This window comes from Microcaecilia unicolor, chromosome 1 (assembly GCF_901765095.1).
Source record: "Microcaecilia unicolor chromosome 1, aMicUni1.1, whole genome shotgun sequence".
NCBI lineage: Eukaryota > Metazoa > Chordata > Amphibia > Gymnophiona > Siphonopidae > Microcaecilia > Microcaecilia unicolor.
This window is the reverse complement of record NC_044031.1, coordinates 495,905,604-495,929,725: the sequence shown is the minus strand read 5'-3', so window position 1 is coordinate 495,929,725 and position 24,122 is coordinate 495,905,604. Positions and strand designations below refer to the sequence as shown.

The window sequence follows — 24,122 nt, the reverse complement described above, 5'->3', positions numbered from 1 at the left end:
CAAATCTGTCTTCAAAACGGGGCAAATCTTGCCAATGCTCAACGTCCATAGATGAAGCAAGCCTACAATTCCAGAGATAGAGGAAGGCAGTATACGGGCCGATGTCCAGAGACTGGAGCCCGACTGGACAGTGCTCAACTGTCAGACAGAGAAGCTCGACGTCCAGAGAGAGGAAGCCCCGGCAAGACTTGACAAGCCTGACGTCCAGCAACGGGGCAAGGCTCACAAAGGCTCAACATGCAGAGATGGAGCAATTGTCTACAAGGATCCACAGTCAAAGATGGAAGGCAGTACACGGCCCGACATTCAAAGAGTTGAGCAATATTTAACAGTTCTCAATGGTCAGAGAGAACAATGCCTGTTAAGATTCAACAAGTCTGATGTCTAGCAACAGGGTACATCTCACAAAGGCTCAACGTCCGGGATCAAGTCTCTACAAGGTGGTGTCCAGATATGGAGAAAGGCAGAACACGACCCAATGTTCAGACACTGGAGCATGACTAGCCAGTGCTCACTGGCCAGAAACGGAGAAGGCCTTGAAAAGTCTCACCGTTCAGAGATGGTGTACAGCTCAAAGTCAGAGACTGAGCAAGGCTCAACAACCCAGTGGTTAACTGCATGCATTTCTTTGGTCCCAGACCCTTGCACTTAAGCGAATTGCACTAACACTTTTGTGCCCACATTCTAGTGTGACTTCTTTAGCCACTGCTTCCAAATATCCCCAGTCATCCATGAATTTGCGTTAGCTTCGAATGACACAGGAAATCACTTAACTTTCTTGAAACAACGGGGCTGTTTGCTCTTTCCAATAACGAGGGGTTCCAACTTCTCACTCCCATCCATATTGCAGCAAAGGAGGATTGTCAGTCGGTCCTTCGGTGTTTTACCTCCAGTAGTTTCGGCATGTTTGAATGCAAGTGTTCCATCAGGAATCGCTCTCCAGTAGAGACCATTTTGGTCAGCATTGAAAATGTCACGAGGTGCAAACTCGTTCAAGATGTTAGGAAGAACTGAAACAACCCAATTTTCAGCACCAAAGTCATCAGCGTCTTGATTCTTATGTTGTTCCTCTCCTTCCATCTTTCCAACCATCCAACAGTGGTTTTGAATTCAGTTAGTCCAATACTTTCTGCTAGCTGGTTAGCTTTCTCCATAAGCAGTGGACCACTGACAGGAAACTGTCTGCTCCTGACTCGAGAAAACCACTGAAGAAGAGCACCGTCCACCTCCTCAGCTTTTCCCGCCCTGTTTCCGTTGTGGATTTGTATTGTTTTGCCATTCTTCCAGAAGCTGGTCCTTCTGCTTAAAGACACGTGAAATTTGACTGGGATTGACACCATATTCTATAGTAATAGATGCTTGACTGTTTTCTAATTTAAGAACTTCTATTCGTTCAGCCAGTGTTAAAGCCTTACAGTTCCACTGCGACGACGACCCCGGTGTACACCCTAACAACATTCTTTTGCTTATCTGCCTGTGGCAGTTAAAGAGGCAGTAAATTTGAAATCTCGTTGGTTGTCACGCGCCAATCGGCTTCCATATTCAATGCGCACGGTTATGCGGAAAGAATAATAATAAAAAAAAAGTATTGAAAAGGAGAATTAAGTGCAGTTAATGTGTAATATTATTCTAGAAGTACCTGCATTATAGAAGAGGGAGCTCAGGTTTAAGATTAATTACTAGCCAATATAACAAGAGACACGTCTATCTAACACAAGTATATTTCTATCTAGTATAAGTAACTTTTGTTGTAAACATTTACACAATCAATAGCACAGCATTTGCAGTTATTAATGTCAAGTCTTTCTGCTGTTTGACATCAAAGGGTCTATCGTGATTGGACCCGAATATTTGAGACCACCAAGCGTGGCCAGTCACGTTTACAATGACTGACGTGTGAACTAAGCACTTTTCAAATTATACTCAAAACTGATCTTTCGAGTACATTTAAATATATTTTGTACAATTTATTCAGTGGTTTTTATATAATGATTTGAAATAAGGGGTATAAATTTATAGTTACAAACTTCCTATTTATATATTTTTGTAATTCATTATTCATAAAATCTCTTCTGAACCAAATTACCTTAAAAACAGTGATGACTAAGAATCTTATTCTTCTAGTTTGTTGACTTGATAAAACTAACATTTTGTTGCAACTCCAAGGTAAATCTGGCCTCTGCTTGGAATCCACGCTGAACTCTTTATGGGTATGTACAGAATATATGTTCACTATTAAAATAAAGGTATATTAATAGGTTATAAAAGCAGCAAGGAAAAGAATCAAAAATATATAATACTGTAAATGTGTTGCTAGTTCATCACAAACATAAGGCAGCAACCAATTACTTTAATATATGTAAAGGCTTTTTCAAAGAAATATGTTTTTAAGCAAGTCCTAGACTTAATGAGTAGCTTTACAGCAAGCTTTCCTATAGAAAATAGTAATCAAAGGCACAAGTAGATGGCTTTCTAGCCAGTGTTTCAATACTTGGTTTAATTACTATAAAACTTCTGTAGCTACTGTGTCAACATGTCATGCCTATGTCATCTTTTGGATAAGTATGAAGAACCTACAACTTACTCTACAGAAGGAAATGTATCAGGGGAAAAAATAACCCAAGATAAAATAAGATGAGATTATTACTTCACTAAACACAAGATAAAGGGAGAAGTACCTCAACTGTAAAATGAACAAAGCATTTGACTAGAAATTTAGATACCATACCAGATATACTCATTGACACCAGGTGCCAATACATTTTTTGTACAAACTATTATACATCCAACAAGTGTGCAATAGTCATAGCAACATGTTCCCACATTTTGTTACATTGGGGGGGGGGGGGGGGGGGGTCCGATTTCAAAGCACTTACATAGGATACTATGAAACTTTGTTAAGTCTATGTTCTTTGAAAATATTCCTCATGGTTTCTTAACACAAAACTTTTGCACCCAATGTTGTGATCAGTTGTGTGCTGAAGCTCAATACACGCAAAGCCAGTAAGTAGTATCAGCATAATGGTTTATTAAAAGGACAGGGAATTTTTTTTATATTAGTAATTCAAGTAGATGCTCCATTAAGCCAGTTGCCTGACTTGCCAAACTTTTGGAGCCCCGTTTACTAAGCCACTTAAGCAGCTACCTTTTACCTATTTTTTTTTTCCATACTACTTTAAGCAAACAGACTGAAAGTTGATTAAGGAGGTGGGGGGAGAAAACACCTAAGGACGTCTGGCAATGGCTATGATACTTAGGGGGGGGGGGGGGCGAAGGAACGGTTTTTAAACGCGTTTAATAATAAAATCAGTCCAACAGGATTAAAAAGTACCAACAGTCAAAGCAATAGAACCATGGTTACCATAAGCATTTTTTTCAACAACAAGGAAAATTAGAAAGCGAAAAGTAAAATGACCCTACTTTAAACAGGCCCTCCCCCATCCGCTCCATTCAGCGCCCCTAAAGGGAAAGTGCACCCCAAAAATACAAGGAAAACAGTGATGGCAGCCAAAAGCAGAAAGTCATCTGGGACAGAAAGAAAAATGAACTGGAAAATGCCATTAACCTCCGTTTTTCCTCAATGAAACTAGTAAAGAAAGAAAGCTTGAGCATTGTAGGCCGAGGAAGGTCTACAGCAGCAACTGCCATGAGAAGTCTCACAGTCACCACCACTACTGTCATTCCCAAGACAGAACGAGATACAAGGACAGGGTCCTCCTCGGCAGCACTTTAAAGTAGGACCTTCCACCACAGTCCCTCTTCCTACTCGGAGAAAAGATCTTCCAACACAACCACAGGAATATGACAGGGCAAGGACACGGTGTATTGTATATCATCTTACTCTGACTACGCTTACCTCCGCGCACCACCACCGGTTGCCCACTTCAGGCTACTAGCACTAGAACAGCAATTTAAAATACGTCAAGCCCTCGCTCCACGCTTTATGTACGCGGGCAAGCTGCTCAGTCGAACTTTCTGCTGTAACCCATTTCCCGCCCCTCCTGGCGCCACTAACGTGCCGCTTGGCCAATCAACTATCCCCGCTGCGTGACTGGCAGTCCGTTTCCTGATGGCCCAAAGCAGGAAACCAATGGCTGTCTGCCCAGTCCCGCCTTCCTTGCCTCGATGCATCAGCCCACCCCCCTCGCTCCCCCCGCAACCACTGGCTCCCGCCCTATCCAACCGGATTTCCCGACTGACGGGCATTGTCACCAATAGACACTAAGAGTGACATGAATGGCGCGCCCCTGGAGCGAATAGAAACTTAGGGGAGGCAGTGCCCGGGGGTGGGCGCGACGTTCGCAGCAAGTTTGGGTGCACTGCAGCGCAGAACACTACAATGGCTGCTGGAAAGAGGGGAAAGCAAACAATTTTCAGGCCCGCAGCGTCCAACAAAAAATATGAGAAAAAAATTATTAAAAATTCGGAAAACTGTTTAAAGCCTGGAAATCGACCGTAGAAAGGATGTTAAAGCTCCCGCGGTGAGTTTCTAGTATATTTTGTGGGCTGTTACTGCTTTTTAGCTTGAAAATATTGGGGTTATTTAAATTATGGGAGAGGGGTGAGAGCACGGGGAAGTTTGTGCTCATCAGCCCCCCTGTTTGGGACCTCCTAGAAGGAGAGAGAGAAAGGTGAAAAATAAGCCAAGAAATTAAAGAGGAAAAAATATGACAAGCGAAGAATTGGACCCTTTTTTTTAATCTTTACCCCCCTCTTAGAAAGGCCCCGGAGGGCTCTCGGGAAGAGAGTTAAAGGGAGTTTGTGAAGTTATTGGGGAGGGGGAGAAAGTCTTTGGACGTGAAGTTTTGAGATGGTATTTTGCGAGAGGTTTTTTTTCTCTCTTTCAATGATGTGACAGCGGCTTAACAGAGGGAGGGAGAAGAAGACACAAGGCGCAAAGAAGTAGAAAGCGGTTTAAAAAAAAATCCCCCAAATTCCAATCTGCCGCAAATCCGCCCGCACTTCTCCACAGCAATGGCTTTGGGAGGGGGTGAAATTTGTTTTGCTGATTGCCGTCTTACACTTTTTGTGTGTGTGTTAGGGTTACTTTTTTGGCGGGGGGGAGGGGACGATGAGGGGACAGGGAAGTTTTTGTCAACTCTCTGACTTTTTGCCGATCATGGGTGAAATGGGGGGGGGGGGAGAAGAAGGGGGTTTGAGCGCGACTTTGAATGGGGGGAGGCAAAATGTACAACGGTCTTGTGTATTGAGGTTTGGTTGGTGGGTTGCGGAGGGGGGTACAGTGCGGAAAGGAAAAAAAAAAAGAACGAACGTGCGCGGATGGCAGGGACAACTTGTCAGTATCATAAACAACCAAAATGGAGGGAGAACGCAGGCTGAGCAAAATCACCCGAAAAACCTCGTTTTAAATTCCTAAAAAATTGCGTCGTCGGCCGATTCTGCTTTTTCTTTTGAAGATGAAAGGGTGAAACGTTTCCCCGCCAGCTCGCTGCGAGTTTGCACTCGCCAGACGCTTAAAACTTTATTTTTTTCCCCCTTTTAAGACTTTTGGAAGAGAAAAAGTTTTGTAGAAATTCACAGAAACGTTAATGAGAGAAGAAGGAATGGCCTTTGATGCTGAGTGGTTGCTGACTTCTGGTTGTGTTTCTAAGGTTAAGTCGGATAAAGAGTGTATGTTTTGTGTGTATGTGTGATGTGCTCATTCACATGGTCTTGGAGGGGGGCTTGGGGGGTTTTGATCGGTTCTAGTGTATAGGTATTTTCTTGCCATTAGGCGTTGTGAAGTCTTAACAAACCGCCGTATCGAGGAAAGAAGCGATTTGGTGCTTTTAAATTCACATGGTTTCTCGTGGTTCCCTACGTAAACCTTATTCTTTTATGTTATGTGGTTGAAGTAATGCTGAGGTGCATCTTAAATTAGTAGTTCTTTTTTGGTACAGTTTTCTTTTCCTCTGCTTTCCCGGAATTTTTTTTTTATCTTCTGTTTATAAAAGATGACCTTGTAACCTGTGCTATCCCCATGTTTTTCCAACCCCCTCCCAAATAAATCGAGGATGCCTTTTGCATTACATTGAAGTCAATGTTCGAAGTGCTGCTGATGTTAGTTCCACGTGGGGTCAGGGACAGAGGAGGGCATTTTAAAGAAGCAGCTCCTCTCTTCACTCTCTTATAGATCAAGCGTCACATATGCAGAATTTGCTCCTGATGTCTAGAATAGGGTAATTTGACTCTTTGAAGGCTTTTAATAAAAGTATGGAGTAAATATACACGACAATGTACAGTCCATTTTCCATTAGTGCAAAGTATTGCTTTGTGTACTTTCTCAAAAGAATTTAGTGTTCTAAAATGTGTCTTCTGATACCAGTGAGTTACTGGATTGTGTAGGATGAATGTCTCCATAGTTTAAAGTTGTAAACCTAGATTATGTGGCTTCTGAAGTAGTGTAAGTACAGCATTTCATTTTTTAATCAACTTATGTAGATGTTGAACCAGAATCATTATTTGCATATTCAGTAACTGAGAAGCAGTTTCTTACATATGTGCCTTTTATGAAAACCCTGAATAGTTCTAAAATTTTATTGTTTGCTTTTTCTGGAAAATGTTTTATAAGTGCATGTAGTACATGTGATTACAAAATTCAAAATAAAAAAGCTGCAGGAGAAATGGGTGTAATGGGTGTATCTTATGTTTTAAAGCTGAGTTGTGCTTACTGAAATTTTTAAGTATTGTTGTATTTTCTTAGATAAGAATATATGTAGTATTGAGTTGTGGAATATTATTTTGTACTTGAAGAAATGTAGACTATGCAAGCCAGTAATTAGATCTGTATCAGTATATTGAAGGTGTGCCAATATCTTCAAAAAGGAATTTATAATTTCTTGTATAGACTTAATAAACCTTGAAGGAAAGAATCAGATCATATGATAATTAGACTACAAATCAAAATTGTATACAAAAATTTCCTTTTGAAGAATGAACTTGATATACTAAAATGGCAGGAATATGACTTGTTAATTTTTTTGTGTGTGTGGTAGCAAAGAAATATAAGTATAAAATTGGCCAGACATAGACAAATGTCTTTTTTTGCATACAACACTAGAAATAGAAGAAATCTGTATACGGCTAACAGTGTTTGAACATTCTAGGTCAAAATAAGCCTTTATTTTTATGTTTATTGATCGTGGCATGAAAATAGGATATGGGTTCAGCCTAGTATGATAATAGGGTATACTTTGCTATGTATGTATGAAAGAGCAGTTGAGTGATGTAAAAGTGTCTAGCTTAATGTATTCACTTCAAGTTCAATGAAATGTAATTAAAATGCATACTGAGTGTTTATAGTGATTATACTGTCTTTGTATAAAACTAAAGAACTCATTTGTAGTTTTTCATTTAAAACACAAATATTTTGTACTGTGTTGAAGATCAGTAAAGCAGCAGAGTCTTAAAGCAAGCAGCCTGTCAGCTATGGAATCTTCAGTAAAATTTTCAGTTATGGCTCAGTGGTGAAGACAGGTTTTCAATCAATACAATGAGCCATTTACCTTTCTTTATTCCATGTGACTGAGGCATTTTTTAATATACTATTTGCTAATTCATTTTGATTTTTTGGCAGAAATCTTAGTGTTATTATTTATTTCAATCTAGTATAGAGCTCTACATGCTCACTCCCAAACAGTTAACAATTAAAATGACAAAACACAATAAAAGCATGCACTAATAAATACATTCAAAATAAATTGCCTCTTCCAGTGACCCACATATTTTACATGAAATTACATCAGCTTAGTTCTTAAAACAAACAAGCTGCATCCAAACTAAGATCATACTATCTAATTAATTTAAATATTAGTATAGTTCTTTCTCTGTTGTTGTTTGTGCATCTTCTTTAGCAGTTTGTGAGCATGTGTACACTTAGAAACAAATAAAAATGTACTTTTGGAAGATAGTCTCTGAGTGAAAACTGTGTTAACTTCAGCATGAAATTGGAAATAAAGAATTGACTTCAGACAAAGGTGTTATTTTTTGAGAGTAGCTTTTTACATTACTAATTTATCATTATTTAAATAAAATACTTTGAAAATCCAAACAATACCAAAGGTTTGAAAACCTGAGAAACAACACTGCATCAGTGTATGTGTAATTTGTAGTTAATAATATTTATTATGTATGTGCTTATTATGTAAATGTGCATCTTCCATGCTAATGGATTGAGAGGGTTCCTCAGTGTTTCTCACAAACAATTTACAGATGAGGTACTAAACTATGTAAAATTCTCATAGAAGTAAAAGTTTGCTGTGTTGTATATTTTACATGTTAAGTGTTTTATAACTAATCAACATAATTTACTAATCTTTTAGACTATTTAAACAGAGGTGTTATTTTAAGAACTATTAAAAAGATCAGCCTTTAAACATCTGAAAGGATTGTTGATGTACCTAGTAAGCATATTTATATTGCTCTTTCCAAGTGGTGACATTAGGAAACAGTTCTGTCCTGGTAGCTGGTAGGATTTATATGTTAATATTAACACACAGTAGCAGCATCTTCTAAAGGCACTGCAGTCTAAAAACAAGGTTTCAAACAAGTAGCACAGTTATCCCAGTTCAGTGGCTCTGGCCACTTGTTGCGCAGTTCTGAATTTTCACATTTTTATTAAAAGTTACCTATACCAAAACTCTGTCCATTTAGCTTTAGATTTTTTTTTTTCTTTAGTTCATATAGATGTTAGTCATATTTTCCTCACCTTCTTTAAGGTATTCTAGCAATTTATACAGACAACAAGCTTAAGAGTAACAGTTTCTAAAGGTCTTTCTCACAGACCATTTGATCTCATGATGTGTTAAATAAAGATGGTTCCTTTTGAAGAACCCTTGCACAGTGCATTAAAAAAGCTTAGTGGCTGTAAATGTGTGAACAAAACTGGCTAAGGTTTGATATAATTTTGATTTTTAATTGGACATTTTTTTGTGTTCCTTGTGTTTAATATCTCATATTTTTGACACATTTCCATAACTTTGTGTAAAATTAGATTTTTGTGAGTGAAGTAATAGCTTTGGGAAATTTGCGCTGAATACACATTTTTAAATGCAATACTTTGACCAAATTTCTGTTGTAGCTAAAAATTATTGTGCTGTGTTTTTTCATCTTGGAATGTGATGAGCAGATGGCTATAAATAAATTGCTGAAGGTTCAAATTAACTGGAACATCATATTTTCTTAAGAAAATACATAGGGAGATTTTGCACTTGTAACTGAAATGTTTTTTTGTGACTTAGTATTTAGCTGTTGAGAAGTAAACCAAACACAGACAAACTTTCATGTTGATTGTTTGAAAACTTTTATTTTGAGGTTGTGGACTTTGTACATTCGTTTTTGTGGAAGTTTTATTTGAGTGAGTATAATCAATGAAGATGCAAAGTTCTTGAATTATACTTAAAATTTTAAGTAGTAAACGTGTGAGGGCATTTTTGTGTTCAAGTTGATTTGTTAGTGTACTATTGAAACTGATAAAATAGCAGTACCAATGCATACGTTTTTGTATTCAATAAAGTTTTAGTAAGGCAGTTTTAACCAGTAACCCCTTTATCCCGTGTGGATTAAACAGTTTTCTCCACTAGTATTTTATTTAGAAATGTATATCTAGAAAGAAGCTAGATTTACTGAAGAACCTGGATTTTTAATTTTAATTTTTTTTTGTTAATGATACTTCCAACCAAGGTAGTGTCTAAACATAGGATGGGTTTGCATATATCGATCTCCTAGTGATTAACAGTTTCTTAGCATGTACATCTGTCATTGCAGTCCCTTTTTTATTTTGATAGCTGTGCAAGCCTGTCATTTGTGCAGAAATACTTTGAAGACAACATAATGTCTCTTTTGAGAAATAGAAATTGAAATAAGTGCTTTGTAAGTAAAAGACTTCAGGTTAAAATATTGCCATACATAAATGATGGGTAAAAGAGCTCTCCTTAGAGTACATTGAAATTCCAGTGTGTTAAGTCCCGGGGTATCTCGTAAACAGAGTTGGTGCCTGGTCATTATGTTTTAAAACCAACTATACTTTGTGTTGGAAATTTAAGATACCTGCATGAGAAATATGCATAAAAACACAATGGAGCAGAAGAGTGAAATTTTTAATGTGAGGATTAAGTTAAGATAGCCAGTTACCTTCTTCCATACACCTTCTACTAAATGGTTTCTGGAGTCAGTAGTTAATGTTTTTCTTAAACATTTCATTTAAAACATCCAACAGCAAAGCAAATATACACACACCATTGTATTCTAATGAAGCAGTAATATATATCCTGTGATCCGTAAGAAATTACATGCATTTCTTAGAATTGTTTTAAGCATTATTCATTTTCTGTAAAGTTTAATGGATGCAGATGAGCAAAGTAGAAAATAAAACAATACATTGATATTTAGCATAGTTTAAATGAGATGTGGGAAATTAGGAATTACTTGCATAGCACCTGAAGCAACTAATATCCTTGATGAAGTCTAAACACTAGGTACAGTCCCTGACTGTGTTTGCTTTCCTATCACCCATTCCTTTGATGCCTTAAGTTGGTCTCTTTAAATACAACTAAGTTTAGTCAAAACCAGTTGTAATCTAACTTCTGCAAGTATACTTTATCTGGTTAGCAGGACTATTTTCTTTCCTTCACCAGATGATTTTAGGAAGTTAGACAATGGAAGATTACTATCATTCTTTTATAATGCCTTCTTTACTGTTTCTTAACAAAAAAAAATAGATCATTTTTTCACACAGATTTAATTTCTGCTTTTATGTAACTGCTGAAGTGAGAAAAGTAACCGTGTCATATCCTTACTAGAAGCAGAAGTCTACTTTAAAGTGATTTCTAGAATCAAGCACACAGTATGTTGAAAAGACAGAGCTGTATCATTATTACATCCATATATGAACATTCTCAGTTTACTAGGAAATATATTTTTTTTCAAGAGGATTTGAAAATAATTTTTCATTTATTTATTTTGAGACAGATATTTAAGAGCAAATGATTTGAGCTGTCAGCTTCCCCAGTATTAGTTATCTCAGCATTTAAAGTTCAAATTTACAGTACCATATGCAAAGCCCCATTTTAGGTAGAATGTAGAAATAGGAATTGAGACATCCAGGTCAGGACATGTCAGTTTCCGCTAATATAATAGAAAAGGATCTGCTGATGTAGATCCTTTTCTAAAATACATGCATGAATGGACATGTATGCACCGGCTACGTGTAGTGGGATCATTTATTTTACAAGTGTCAATGCCTAAATTATTAGCAGGTCCAACGCGGCAACATATATACACTTGTACAAGCTGGCGCATTCCACATGTGCATCTGACATTTTAGAAACCTGCACCTCTGCTTCCCCAAGCTGTCACCACAACCCAATATCATTTACTAGTATCGCTTTTGGGGGGGGGGGGGGAAATACAGGAGGAATAAATGGGCCACCTCCAGTAATCCCTCCAGAGGAGTCCTGCATAAAATGAGCACCTTCAGTTAACTTGGACATCCCCAAGAGCAGCTGTAAATGCTGACGTTTATGTTCTACCTGTTGATTATTCTCTTTTTCTTGCTTTTATGATGTTTTAAATACCATTTAAAATGGTTTAAAAAGTATTTCTTAACCAGGAAAAAGGTATATAAAACGTAAACATTGGCAGATATAAACGTGCATTCCTATTCTGAAATAGGAAATGCACATGTATATTTCACCACCTTGGGTGAATCTCTTCAGAAGGGCGGTTAATAAACTACTACTACTACTACTTAACATTTCTAGAGCGCTACTAGGGTTACGCAGCGCTGTACAATTTAATAAATCCAACTCAAATATTTTAGCCCTGCCTAAGTCTTGCCAAAAACACACTCGGACTACGCCCCCTTGCCATATGCATGTATTCACAATTTAGATATGTATATCCCAGCTTTCTAAAAAGACATGTATGCAATATGTCTAAATGCCAGCTTCTGCATGTCCATATCATGAATAGAGTTTCTAAAATAACAGTCTGTGGAGGGTGTTTTCAAAAGAACGTCCAAGTCAGAATTGGGACATTCTACTTACATAAAAAAAAAAGTCCATCTCGCAGCAATTTTTGAACAGGAAAGATGTCCAGATTTCCTATTAGAAAATACATGAGAAGGACACTTGTACGTTGAAGGTATCTATCCTGAACAACCATTTTACAAACTGAAACATTTAAATTATAAACAGAGAAAACAAGGAACAGGGACGTCTGGCAGCATTCTTATTAAAATGGACACACACACGTCCTTGCAGATCAGAAGAGTAGTCTAGTGGTTAGTGTAGTGGACTGTAAAGCAAGGAACACGGGTTCAAATTCCACAAACTTTTTTTTTCTTTGTAAATGTGGTCCCTTCAGGAACAGAAAAATACCTACTGTACCTGAACATATAGCCTTCAGGCTTGCAAGTGTCTTATATCATTAGGTACAGTTCTGTTCTTGGAGGGAGCCCCAGAAAAATAGTTTCAGTGGGCTATGAACCTGCGTCCCTTGGTTTACAGTTCACTGCACTAACCACTAGGCTACTCCTCTGACCTGCTTGCTGCTTTGTTCAGAATGGCCATAATGCCTGCAGCTGACATAGAGCCTGGATTTAGGATGGGTCATGCCTTAATCACTCCAGTGGTCAACTGCTCAATCAGAGCAACTTTTTATAACTTGGACGTGAGTGAAACAGATCTAAATAAAAATGTGCTGCTTTTTTTTTTTTTTAAGATGGACGTTTCTATTTGAAAATCACTGTTGTTGGACGACCTATTTGTGGACCCTCCCTTGTCCTGCCCAAAACACACCTACAATATATATACACCCTTGCTATTTGGATAAACTGCAGTGTGAAACATCTGAATTTTGACTTTCAAAAATCGGTATTTGGATTTATTTATTTTTAAGGCATTTTGAGGCGTCCATCTGCTTAGAAAATGAGAGCTTTAGTCTCCCCAAAAAAAAAAAGTTTCTTCACCCATATGCAAGAAAGTGTTGCCTTCTCTTTAAAAAAATAGCCCTTTACTGTCATGTGATACTTCAAAAATGTTAACATTCCAAAACAGTTACAGGGAAGGCTGACATAAATCATGTTTCATTTTCATCCTGTTAGACCAGTTCATTTATCAGCAGTTGAAGGTAGAGATTCTGAACTCTTCCAGTAACATCGCTGGTATAAGGGCTAGGAGCCTTCAGTATTTCTTTACTTCTAAAAGATGTTGCAGAGGGTTTCCTTTGAGTAGGCCTAACTCTCGGGCACAGTCCATAGCCTTCGTCCCTTGCAGTCAATTTACATAGTAACATAGTAGATGACGGCGGAAAAAGACCTGCACGGTCCATCCAGTCTGCCTAACAAGACAACTCATATGTGCTAATTTTTGTGTATACCCTACTTTGATTTGTACCTGTGTTCTTCAGGGCACAAACCATATAAGTCTGCCCAGCACTAGCCCCGCCTCCCAACCACCGGCTCTGGCACAGACCGTATAAGTCTGCCCAGCACTATCCCCGCCTCCCAACCACCAGTCCCGCCTCCCACCACCGGCTCTGGCACAGACCGTATAAGTCTGCCCAGCACTATCCCCACCAGCCCCGCCTCCCCGCCAGTGTCGCTCCTGAGGTTCAGTTCAAGGTCCTTACCCAATTGAACCAGGAGGGGTCTGGCCCTCCATAGTCCTGAGTACTAGCCCATGTGCTTTCTCACTTGGCAGTGTGTGGTGATAGAGGTCCCCTTCCCCAGGTGCACTTCTGCAGGAGATAAAATAAGGCTGGGGAAAAATTGGCAGTGCAGCTTTATTCCCATGGCTGCTGCCTGAGGGAAGAAAGTTCATGAAATTGTATTTTATTTTATTTTTTTAAAGGCGACGGAAAGATTAGTAAGGGTTTTACGTAGGCACCAGTGGGTCAGATCCTTGCAAGCCTGGAATCCGCTGTGGGGTGAATCAAGGCATTCAGGTCAGGGGGAGTGGAGCCTGATCTTTTCCTGTAGTGGCAATGCAAGGATGCCAAGTACGATTAGGTGTGCAAGTAATGTTGCTGGCTCCTATGGGCCCATATGCAGTGGAGCTATGGTTGTTTCAGCACTGGTTGTGCCTGAGGAGCCCCCAGAGGGGAACTGAGGCAATGGCAACCCCTTCCCAGCCCAAAGGTACGCCCAGTTTTGGCAGGAATGGTGGCCATTTTGTTGTTGGCCCACCAAAGTTCATTGTGACCTGTAGAGTATAGTGATCAAGAGGTGGGCTGGATGGATGGGGCCCATTCTTACCTGATAGAGTTTGTAGTATCAGGAGGTACCAAGGACTACATCCAGCAGACCTTGATTGGAGGGGGTCAAGTCTTTAATTTCCTGACTATGGAGGGTCCTGGAAATTCAGGTGCTCCAGACAATGGCTCTAAGAGACCTAGACGGCTAAGTGTTTGTTTGGGTCAAACCTGGAATGCGCACTATTCCTGTCTATATTCCCTCAAGAGAATACTTGGGGTCTAGACAAGGAGGACTCAAGACTTACTGTAGGAGGCTGCTTCCCCGAGAATGAGGAACCTCTGTCTGGATGAGGAGGAGGACTCCCACCTAAATAAGGTAACTAAACGCCTCCTATCTGAACAAGTAGGCTGCCAAGATTTAGTGACTTTGTCTTTGGGTATTTGAGTATTGACCCAAACAAAAACCTGAGGCGGGGACCCCATCCTGAAAGACTTCCAGAATCTACTTTTCATAGGACCCTGTAGCAGATGATTCTGGCCAAGTAGAGAGTGCTGGAGAGTATTTTCTATGTTATGAGTTCTTGGGCAGGCTCTATCAGCCACTGCGTGAGGAGCTGGACAGATTTGTTCTGTCTCCCTAATGTGGCCCCGTCATCTGGAGGTAGTAAAATGGGTATGCCCTTGAATTTGTCACATCCATTTCTGACATCCTTATGGCATCCCCCTGTGGGTCCCCCTCACGGAGGTGGTTATCCTGCAGTGGTTAGTTTGAGGGGCTGAAGAGCCAGTCCCATGCCAGGAGCAGGGTTGGGGTCACTACTCAATTTTATGGTCCCCAAGGGTTGCACCTTCCTGCTCCATTTTGGACTTGAAAGAAGTCAGTGCCTCTCTGTCCCACAGTTCAAAGGTTAGGTTTATTTGATTACCCGCTTAGGGTCAGACCATCAAAGTAGTGTACGTAAGTAAAGACAGAAAAAAATGAAGGTACAAACAATAACATACAGGCAACATCATGGACAGAAATACATGCAAAAACAAACCTAATTCTGCTTTGGTCCGACAGGCTGTTCTAGATTAGTAGTTTGCACCTATACATGAGCTATTGAACACTGCATGAAACAGATAGGCTTTGAGTATGGCTTTTAACTACGGCCTGCTTCAGGAGTCTAAAATCATATATATATTGAATGTAGTAAATAATATATGCAATGTGAAATAGAATGCAAACAATATAAAATAACATACCATTAAAATCCCAAATACCAATTGAGAATATTTTTCAAAAATGATGAACGTGAAAAAGTGATGAACACAAAAAATGTGTATGAATGGAATATTGTCTTTTTTAATCATAAATGAAAATGTTATTTATATATATATTTATATTTATATATTTATTTATAATGTAATATGTGTGTCACAAGATTGATTGAAAAGACACAATATTGGAGATTTTGTAATCTATTTACTACCATAAGGTTGGTTCCATAGCATCCCTCAGATCAATCCAGAGACTTGTGGGTTGTGTCCCGCTACCAGCAGGTGGATATAGAGAGAACCTGCGAGGTTTGCTATATGTGGACCTGTGTAGCCAAGTAAACCTCAGTTTCCATGTCACTTGCAGCAGATGAATCCAGGAACTAGTGGGTTAAGTCCGCCTACCAGCAGGTGGAGATAAATAAACAAACTAAAGGCAGTGATGCCAGACCGCCAGCTCCTTCCTCAGTTAGTATGTCTCTATCTCAGCAGGTGGTGAACGGCTTTTTCTCCAGCTCCTGGGCCCAAGGCCTCTGAGGGTGCTCCTGGGCTGGTGGCCAGTTTGAACCGTGGGTGGCGGACTGGTGGTGTCCCCTTTGACAGCATATGCAGTTGCTGGGTCCCTGCTGCACTTCAAATTCCCTCTGAACAGGCTTTTGCTGTTCCTTTCCTTCCCTGTTTGTTTCTGCCTTCTCACTTGAAAAAAAAAAAAAAAAAAGAGAACCATAGAATTTATTTAAAAGAGAAACAGAGAAGCACAGGGAAGTGTGTTTTGCTGAGAACAGGTTTGTGTTACTGCTGTCCGAGTCCTGATTTCTGTTGCCTGCTTGTCTGAGCCTGCCTCGAAGTGGAGTCGGAATTTTGTTTTGTTTTGTTTTTTTCTTCAGCTCAGCTGGCAGTTCCCGCGCTTTCCCAGTCCGGGGTAAGTCCTGCCGGGGGCAGGCGATGGCAGCAGAGGCGGTAAAATGCTGTTCCCAATGCGGGAAACAGTGTTGGACGGCGGGCCTTTGCAGTGTGGGTTGCGCTGATTTGGCGGGACTTGACGGAGCGGTGCCCCCCCCCCCCCCCCGATAGCGCGCTTTCCCGTCCAGAGCCTGGTGATTCTTGCGCCATTTTGTGATCGGTCGCTGAGCCGGCTCCAGTAGCGGTTTTGGGCAAAGCTTCTTCGCTGGTAGGGGAGTCAGGGGGGCCTGTCAGGCACTGTGGGCGGTGGTGCAGGTGCCATGACTGCGACCTCCGTTGCGGGGGAGGGTTTTTCGCCAGAATTTATTTTTCTACTCCAGGCGTTTTTGTTGAAAAGGGCCTTGCCCCCCCCCCTCACGCGGTTGCGACAGCTTCGGCCTTTGATTCTCTCAGGGGGTCTGGGGGTAACCAAGAGATTTTGGGTTTATTCCCAGAGGATTTCTCCTCCCATAAAAAGCCTAGGCTTTCTTTGGGGTCTGAGGAGGAGTCCTGCATACGGTCGCCTGCAGCTTCCTCCGTGGTGGCTCTCTCGGAGCAGACGGGGGTAGAGGACTTGGAGGACGGTGTCCTCACTGACCAACCGGAGGACTCTTTTGCTGTGAGGATTTTCCATAAGGAGGAGTTGTCCTCCTTTATCTCTCAGGCGCTGTAAGCCCTGAATATAGAGGACCCTGAGGTTGCGGATTCTCAAGCAGTCAACCCCAAGATGGCCAGTACCAGACGACCTTCTAAGGCTTTTCCGGTACATGAAGCTATTGAAGAGTTGATTTCGGCCCAGTGGGTGGATCCGGATGGTGGGCTGAAAGTAGCCAGGGCTATGGCCAGGCTGTATCCAGTTTCAGCGGACCATTTAGAGCAGTTTGCTGTACCTAGGGTGGATGCCCTGGTGACGGCGGTCACTAAGAAGACTACTCTTCCAGTGGAAGGTGGTGTGGCATTTAAGGATATGCAAGACAGACGGCTAGAGGCCTCTTTAAAACGTGCCTTTGAGGTGGCTGCTTTGACACTTCAAGCTTCTGTTTGTAGTTCTTATGCAGCTAGAGCTTGTCTCAGTCAGCTACATAAGCACCGCCATACTGGGAAAAGACCAAGGGTCCATCAAGCCCAGCATCCTGTCTCCGACAGTGGCCAATCCAGGCCTCAAGAACCTGGCAAAAACCCAAAAATAAAAAAAAAATTTAAATTAATAATGTTCAATGGACTTTTCCTTCAGGAATCTGTCCAAACCCCCTTTAAACTCAGCAAGGCCAACTGTTGTCACTACATTCTCCGGCAACGAGTTCCAGAGTCTGTCTACGCGCTGAGTAAAGAGAAACTTTCTCTTATTTGTTTTAAATCTACCACATTCTAGCTTCATCTTATGTCCCCTGGTTCTTATTGTTAGAAAGTGTAAACAAATGCTTCACATCTGTTTCTCCATTCCACTCATTATCTTGTAGACTTCTAACATATCACCCCTCAGCCACCTCTTCTCCAAGCTGAAGAGCCCTAACCGTCTTAGCCTGTCATAGATTCGATTTCAGAGTCTGATATGCCGGGAACGCCTCAGATGTCACTGATGGATATTGGGCTGGCGTACTTGGCGGATGCTTTGTATGATTTGGTCTGTGCTTTGGGCTTTTGGGCTTGACAGTTTCCTCTGCGTCTTCTGTGGCTCCGTCATTGGGTCACAGATATGGCCTCTAAGCAACGGCTCATTAAATTGCCTTTCTGAGGGAAATTGCTTTTTGGGGAAGATCTAGAAAGGAGCCTTGAGGTCACGTTTCAGAGAGACGCGCCAGTATCGCCCGGGGCGGTCCAATGCAGCCTTTCAGGATCCTCGTTTTGGGCAGCATTCTTCTTTTCAAAACGAGAAGCGTCCGGCTGGACCCCCCTCTCGTCAGGGGGTCCTCGGGCCTCCCAATGATGGGGCGCAGGTCCACTCGGGAGGAGAGCAGATCGCTGGTCGACTTTCTCTGTTTCTTCCAGAGTGGAACAGAATTACTTCGGACATGTGGGTCCTCGATGTGGTGTGGGAAGGTTACAAGCTAGAATTCTTCTCTCCCGTCACAGACTTTTTTCTGGAGTCCCGCTGTGTATCGCGGGCCAAGAGGACAGCGGTTCTGCAGTGTTTGCGAGACCTGCTAAGGATAGGGGCTATCGTGCCTGTTCCTCCTCTCGAAAGGTGCACAGGTCGGTACTCCATCTTCTTTGTGGTTCCAAAGAAGTGAGGGGCTTTTCGGCCTATTCTAGATCTCAGAAAAGTAAACCAGTTTTTGCGGGTTCATCACTTGGAGACATTAAGGGTAGTTATTGCTGCTGTTCAACCAGGCGAGTTTTTGACGGCTCTCGATTTTGAGGGAAGCTTACCTGCACATTCCCATTTGGCAGCCCCATCATAGATTTCTCAGATTTGCGGTGCTGGGTCAGCACTTCCAGTTTCAGGCCCTTCCTTTGGGAATGGGCACTGCCCCACGCACTTTTTCCAAGGTCATGATGGTGGTGGCGGCGTTCCTGCGGAAGGAGGGGATTCGAGTGCAACCTTATCTCGATGACTGGCGACGACAGCAAAGGAGAGTTGAGCGGTCACCGGCCGAGTGATTGTGGTGTTGCAATCCTTAGGTTGGGTGGTTAATATGGACAAGAGTCAGCTGGTTCCTACTCCAGAGTCTGGAGTATCTTGGAGTGCAATTCGATACGAAGCGGGGGAAGGTGTTTCTCCCCGTGAGGCGAAGGATCAAATTGCTTTCTCAGGTATGGACCTTATTGAATCGTCGCGCTCCCTGAGTGTGGGACTATGTTCAGCTCCTCGGTTCCATGACGGCAACCTTGGAGGTCATTCCATGGGCAAGGGCTCACATGCGGCCTCTTCAGAATTTCCTTTTGAGCAGATGGTCGCCGACATCGCTGGATTATCAACTACGCCTTCCTTGGTCAAGCCGGGCTAGGGACAGTCTCATGTGGTGGCTCCGGTCAGACAGTTTGTAGAAGGGTGTTTCTCTAGCGTCTCCCAATTGGGTGGTAGTCGTGACGGATGCCAGCCTTGCGGGCTGGGGAGCCTATTGTCTTCGAGTAGCCCATGGATTGTGGACCCCTCTCGAGGCGACTTGGTCAATAAATCGTCTAGAGTTGCGAGCAGTTGTGAATGCGCATCAGAGTTTTCAGGACCTTCTGCAGGGGCAGGCGGTTCGTGTATTCTCGGACAACACCACGACAGTGGCCTACATCAATCGGCAGGGGGGAACTCGCAGTCTTCCCTTGGCAGTGGAAGCGTCTCGTCTTCTAGTATGGGCAGAAGCGCATGTTCAGAGTCTGTCGGCAGCGCACATTGTGGGTCAGGTCAATCTTCAAGCGGATTTTCTCAATCGGACTGTTTTGGACGCAGCGGAATGAACGCTGTCGGACTCGGCTTTTTGGCTGATCTGTCAACGTTGGGGAAGATCAGTAATGGATCTCATGGCCATGGCTTGCAATGCCAAAGTTCCCCAGTTCTTCAGCTGCAAATGGCAGCCAGGATCCGCAGGATTGGACGCTCTTCTCCAGCCATGGCCAGAACAACAGCTGCTGTATGTTTTTCCTCCATGGTCTCTGATAGGGAGAGTTCTTTGCCGCATAGGGTGGCATCGAGGGCCGGTCATTCTAGTGGCCCCGACGGTGGTGGTTCTTTGTCCTTTTGTAGTGCTTTATGGTGTAGATTCATTAGGAATTGGGTAGTCATGAGTCAAGAAGAGGTGGAGGGATGGGGGGGGGGGGTAGGGAATGGGAGAGGAAGGGGGGGGCTATGTGGGGAATCCTGTTTTGCTATGTGTTGGTATTTTAGGGCAGGCTTAACCCATTGTTATACTGTTGGACCTTCTGAGAATATATATCTCTCAGTTCCACCTGCAAATGGTGGGGGGAGGGCTAGCCTATAGAGAGTTTCCTTTTAATTACTTTCTTTTTATGTATTTCTTTGAGTTTGCTTACCAAACGTTTTGAATAAAGATTACAGTTTTAATAAAAAAACCTGTACAAATGGCATTTGCCAACATTCTAACTAAGATTAATTGCTGTGTTAACTTGGCAAAATGATCCTCATAGAAAATGGCTTGTATTACTCTGTTTATGCAGTATAAAAAATACTTTTTGGATAAATTCTGAATTTGTTTTTCAAATGTTAGTGAAGAGTCTAACACTACACCCAGTATCTTCGCAGTTTGTTGCACTAGTATAATCTCACTTGGACCTTAATGTAATGCAGTTGAGTATCGTGGTAATAAAGATCAAGCTACTTTTTTAAGAATGGTGATAATAAGCAAAACAAAATCATCAGCATAAGAAAATAGTATCTTGCTCTAATAGAAGAGAGCCCAAGAAGCTCATGAAAACATTGTAAAGCAAAGGGGACAGTGGGGAACCCTGTGGTACTCCACAGGAGGGGCCTCCAAGAATGTGACAATTGGCCTGATTTCTTCACTACTAAAGATCGTTCTGTTAAGAATTTTCTTTTTTTTTTTTTTTAATTTTTATTTATAACCATTTAAATTTTTACAAGCGATAAAACAACTTGCTGGAAATACAGAGAAAGTAATATATAGGAATTATTTCAGTCAGGTAGTTCTATTCTCTTCCTTAGACCACTAAATAGGGAGAGTGAAACAAGACAAGGAGATCAATTAAACAGTAAACAGGAAAAAACATGTGGTATTAACCTGATTATCCCCAGATATTACTCGGCTAATTCATTATTCCATATTGATCATCTGGTTGGCTTCTTCAAGGCCAATACGGTGTATAGTCAAATCATTTCATTGAAAACATACTTATTATCCAATGTTAGAAATAATACATCTGATTATTCTTTTTCTCTTAAAAACCAGAAGTTATTTAACAATACATGTACTTAAATCTCTAATTCAAATCCCACTGATTAAAGTATTCCCAGTTTTCACAGGCTTCACTCCTTTTAAAGTAATAATTGAGGAAATATTTCTGAGGAAAACTTTAGGAGTCATACCCGGAACTCTGGGAAAAAGAAAATAATCTCGATATTAATCATCTATAATAATCATTTTATTATTCAAAGTTTCTGGTCTATTATCATTTTCAAAATCATAACCTCTTGCTCGTATAGAATCATTTGTTATATCAGTTTTTCACTCTCAAAGGGTTCAGTTAAATTGTCCATGTAACTTTCTTATAAAATTATATCTGAAACAAAATTATTTACTGCCACCGTTAGGTCCCGAAGCGCCTTCCAGATGGTATTCAATGTAACCTCCATGGGAGCCAAAAACTCCAAGTTGATTTCTCTTAGGTGTTTACGAGTGGTTCCGCCGACTCGGGTTCTGCTGTAAATCTCCTCCGTTTCAGCATATGCCTCTAACTCACTCCTCCACTCCTTTGGACATGGTGGTTGAATAATTTGGGAGCGATGGAGTTGTTTTTTCCAGGTCCAAGAGCGTCGACGCTCCTTCGCCGGCGCTAATCAAAGGACTCGCAAACCCTTTCATCTGTGGGCAGTTCGTCGCGCAGCGGTCCCGCAGTTGCTGCTCAGGGGACAAAACACTGGCCATTGGCGGCTGACCGCCGGTTGTCCCCTTCCTCTCAGTTAAGGTAACTGCAATTGCAGAGAGGAAATTTACGTAAAGAAGACAAAACTTCAGAGGGCAGCTAGGCCGTTGGGCATACGAACTTCAGGTCGCCATCTTACCACTCTCCCAGTTTGGAACACACTTTGTCTGGTTTCTCCTCAGAGGCCTGTCTGATATGGGTAACCCTTCAGCATACCCCTCTGAGTCATTGAAACACAGAAGCCCCTCCACCACTACAAGGTGGTGTCCCTTCGGAGGGGGTGTCAAGAATTTTCTAAACCAATCTAGTACCAGGCCTGATACACCAGTAGCACTCAGTCTCTGTAATAAAATATCATAGTTTACTGGCGACTCACATAGACCCAGCAGGTTCGTGGGCCGAAATATCCTCAGTTTCCAGTAAGCGTTGGGTGTCTGAAAGTCGAGACAGCGCTGTTCCTGATTGGGAAGATAAGTAGTCACCATTTTATATAAACTGATACATTTTTGGAATTGATTTGAAATATATCATAGTAAAATATAGAGTAAGTCAGTGAATGTTGGATTCAAGTGATTGATAATGATGTGGAGGCTTGGGATTTGGATAGCTTAATGCTATACGCGATCCAATAGCCTTATAGTCGCAGTTTATGTGATGCATCCATTTTTGATTTGGTCCACTATTTTCATTCATGCCATTTGAGCTCGGCTTTTTTTTTTTTTTTTGCTTGGTTTATTCATTTTTTTCAGGGTCAAGCATTCTAGTCCCCCATTTCATATGTACTACGATCCCAAAGAGAATCAAGATTCCATACTACCAATATCAGGAATAAATATTGTTTCATATTAACATGCTATAAATAATAAACATAAAAACGTAAACATAATTATTCGTATTTGGCCGAACAGCAATAAGTGCTGTTTAGTACAGGTCTAGTTTCTGCAGCATTGTACGCTACTTTAAATCAGTCTCATTGGAGACCTATATAGAGATTTCATTAGAGACCTATACAGAGGCATTATCACTTCCTTTTGCCTGCTGGCCATTCCTCTCCCTATGCACCTAAGCATCCATCTAGTTTTGGCTATCACCTATTCTACCTCTTTGGCCACCTTAAAATCATCGGATAATATTTCCCCCAAGTTTTGCTCTTTTGTGCACAGAAGTACTTCACCCCCTATACAATTCCACTTCCTCAGCTTTTTGCAGCTCAAATGCACGACCTTGCATTTTTTAGCTTTAAATCTTAGTTGCCAAATTTTAGACCATTTCTTACCCTCTTTTCTGGATCAAAGCTCAAATGCTTGGTCCAAAAAGGTGCACAAGTTGGATGTCAAGAGAATTTTACTCAGGTATTTGCAGGAAACCATCCGTCTCTCGGGTCACTTGTTGGCCGTTTTTCATGGTCCATGTAAGGGTCTTGTGGCCTCAAAATTTCCTATCATGGATGAATCCAGGAACTGGTGGGTTGTATCCACCTACCAGCAGGTGGAGATAGAGAACACTAAACAAGAAGCAGTGACACTGGACACCCAGCTCCTTGTCTCTTCAGTATATCTCTATCTCCAGCAGGTGGTGGACAGATTTCTCCCAGCTCCTGGGCTGTTTGGCCAGTTGAGCATGGGGGCATTTGGCTGAGGGTGACATACTTGTGCTGCAGGTCCCTGTCCTACCCCTATCCTTCCCCAACTCTCTGTGGTCTTCCTTCCCTAGCTGTCTTTATTGAAAAAAAAAAGTTTCTTCTCCTCACAACTTTTGCAGACAGCCAAGGAGAAATGTAGAATTTATTTTTTATTTTCTTGTGGAGCTGCCTGCCTTGTTTTCAGCTTCCTGCTAGGCTGTGTGGAGGACAGGAGCGCAGTTTGGGCACCCTCAGAGAGTGACCGCTGCATTTTAGCTTTCCCTGCAGTGCCAGTGAGTGCTTTCCTACTTTGATTATTTTTGGTGGGCAGAGTGGCGGGGCCTGTGAGCGAACGATACTCGATGGCAGCGGAGGCGGTGAAAAGGTGTTCCCACTGCGGCTTTCACCGTTCCGTGCTTTGGCGTGCTGTTCGGAAGCGATGGCGGAGTCTTTGGAGCTGGCGGGTGACTCCTCCCGCACGTTAGACCATGCGGCCCGCGTTTCTGTGGCGACTTCGGATGCGCCTTTGGAGCCCGCGCGTTTTCTTCCCCTGAGT

At 41.8% G+C, this 24,122-nt stretch overlaps 2 protein-coding genes across 5 annotated transcripts in view; one reads left to right on the top strand and one right to left on the bottom strand.

Moving 5' to 3' along the window:
- The window catches only part of CHCHD7 (coiled-coil-helix-coiled-coil-helix domain containing 7), a 31,819-nt gene extending 27,844 nt beyond the window's left edge, over positions 1–3,975 (bottom strand). The window contains exons 1-2 of one of the 2 annotated variants that reach the window (XM_030190152.1): positions 3,857–3,975; positions 2,087–2,232 (exon numbers count right to left, since the gene is read on the bottom strand). The gene's annotated coding sequence lies outside the window, so the exon portion shown is untranslated. The remainder of the gene's footprint in view (positions 1–2,086; positions 2,233–3,856) is intronic. The other variant, XM_030190153.1, reaches the window with a different exon arrangement.
- Positions 3,976–4,351: 376 nt separating this feature from the next.
- Positions 4,352–24,122, top strand: part of PLAG1 (PLAG1 zinc finger) — a 123,050-nt gene continuing 103,279 nt past the window's right edge. For all 3 annotated transcript variants that reach the window (XM_030214611.1, XM_030214619.1, XM_030214602.1), the window contains exon 1: positions 4,352–4,481. The gene's annotated coding sequence lies outside the window, so the exon portion shown is untranslated. The remainder of the gene's footprint in view (positions 4,482–24,122) is intronic.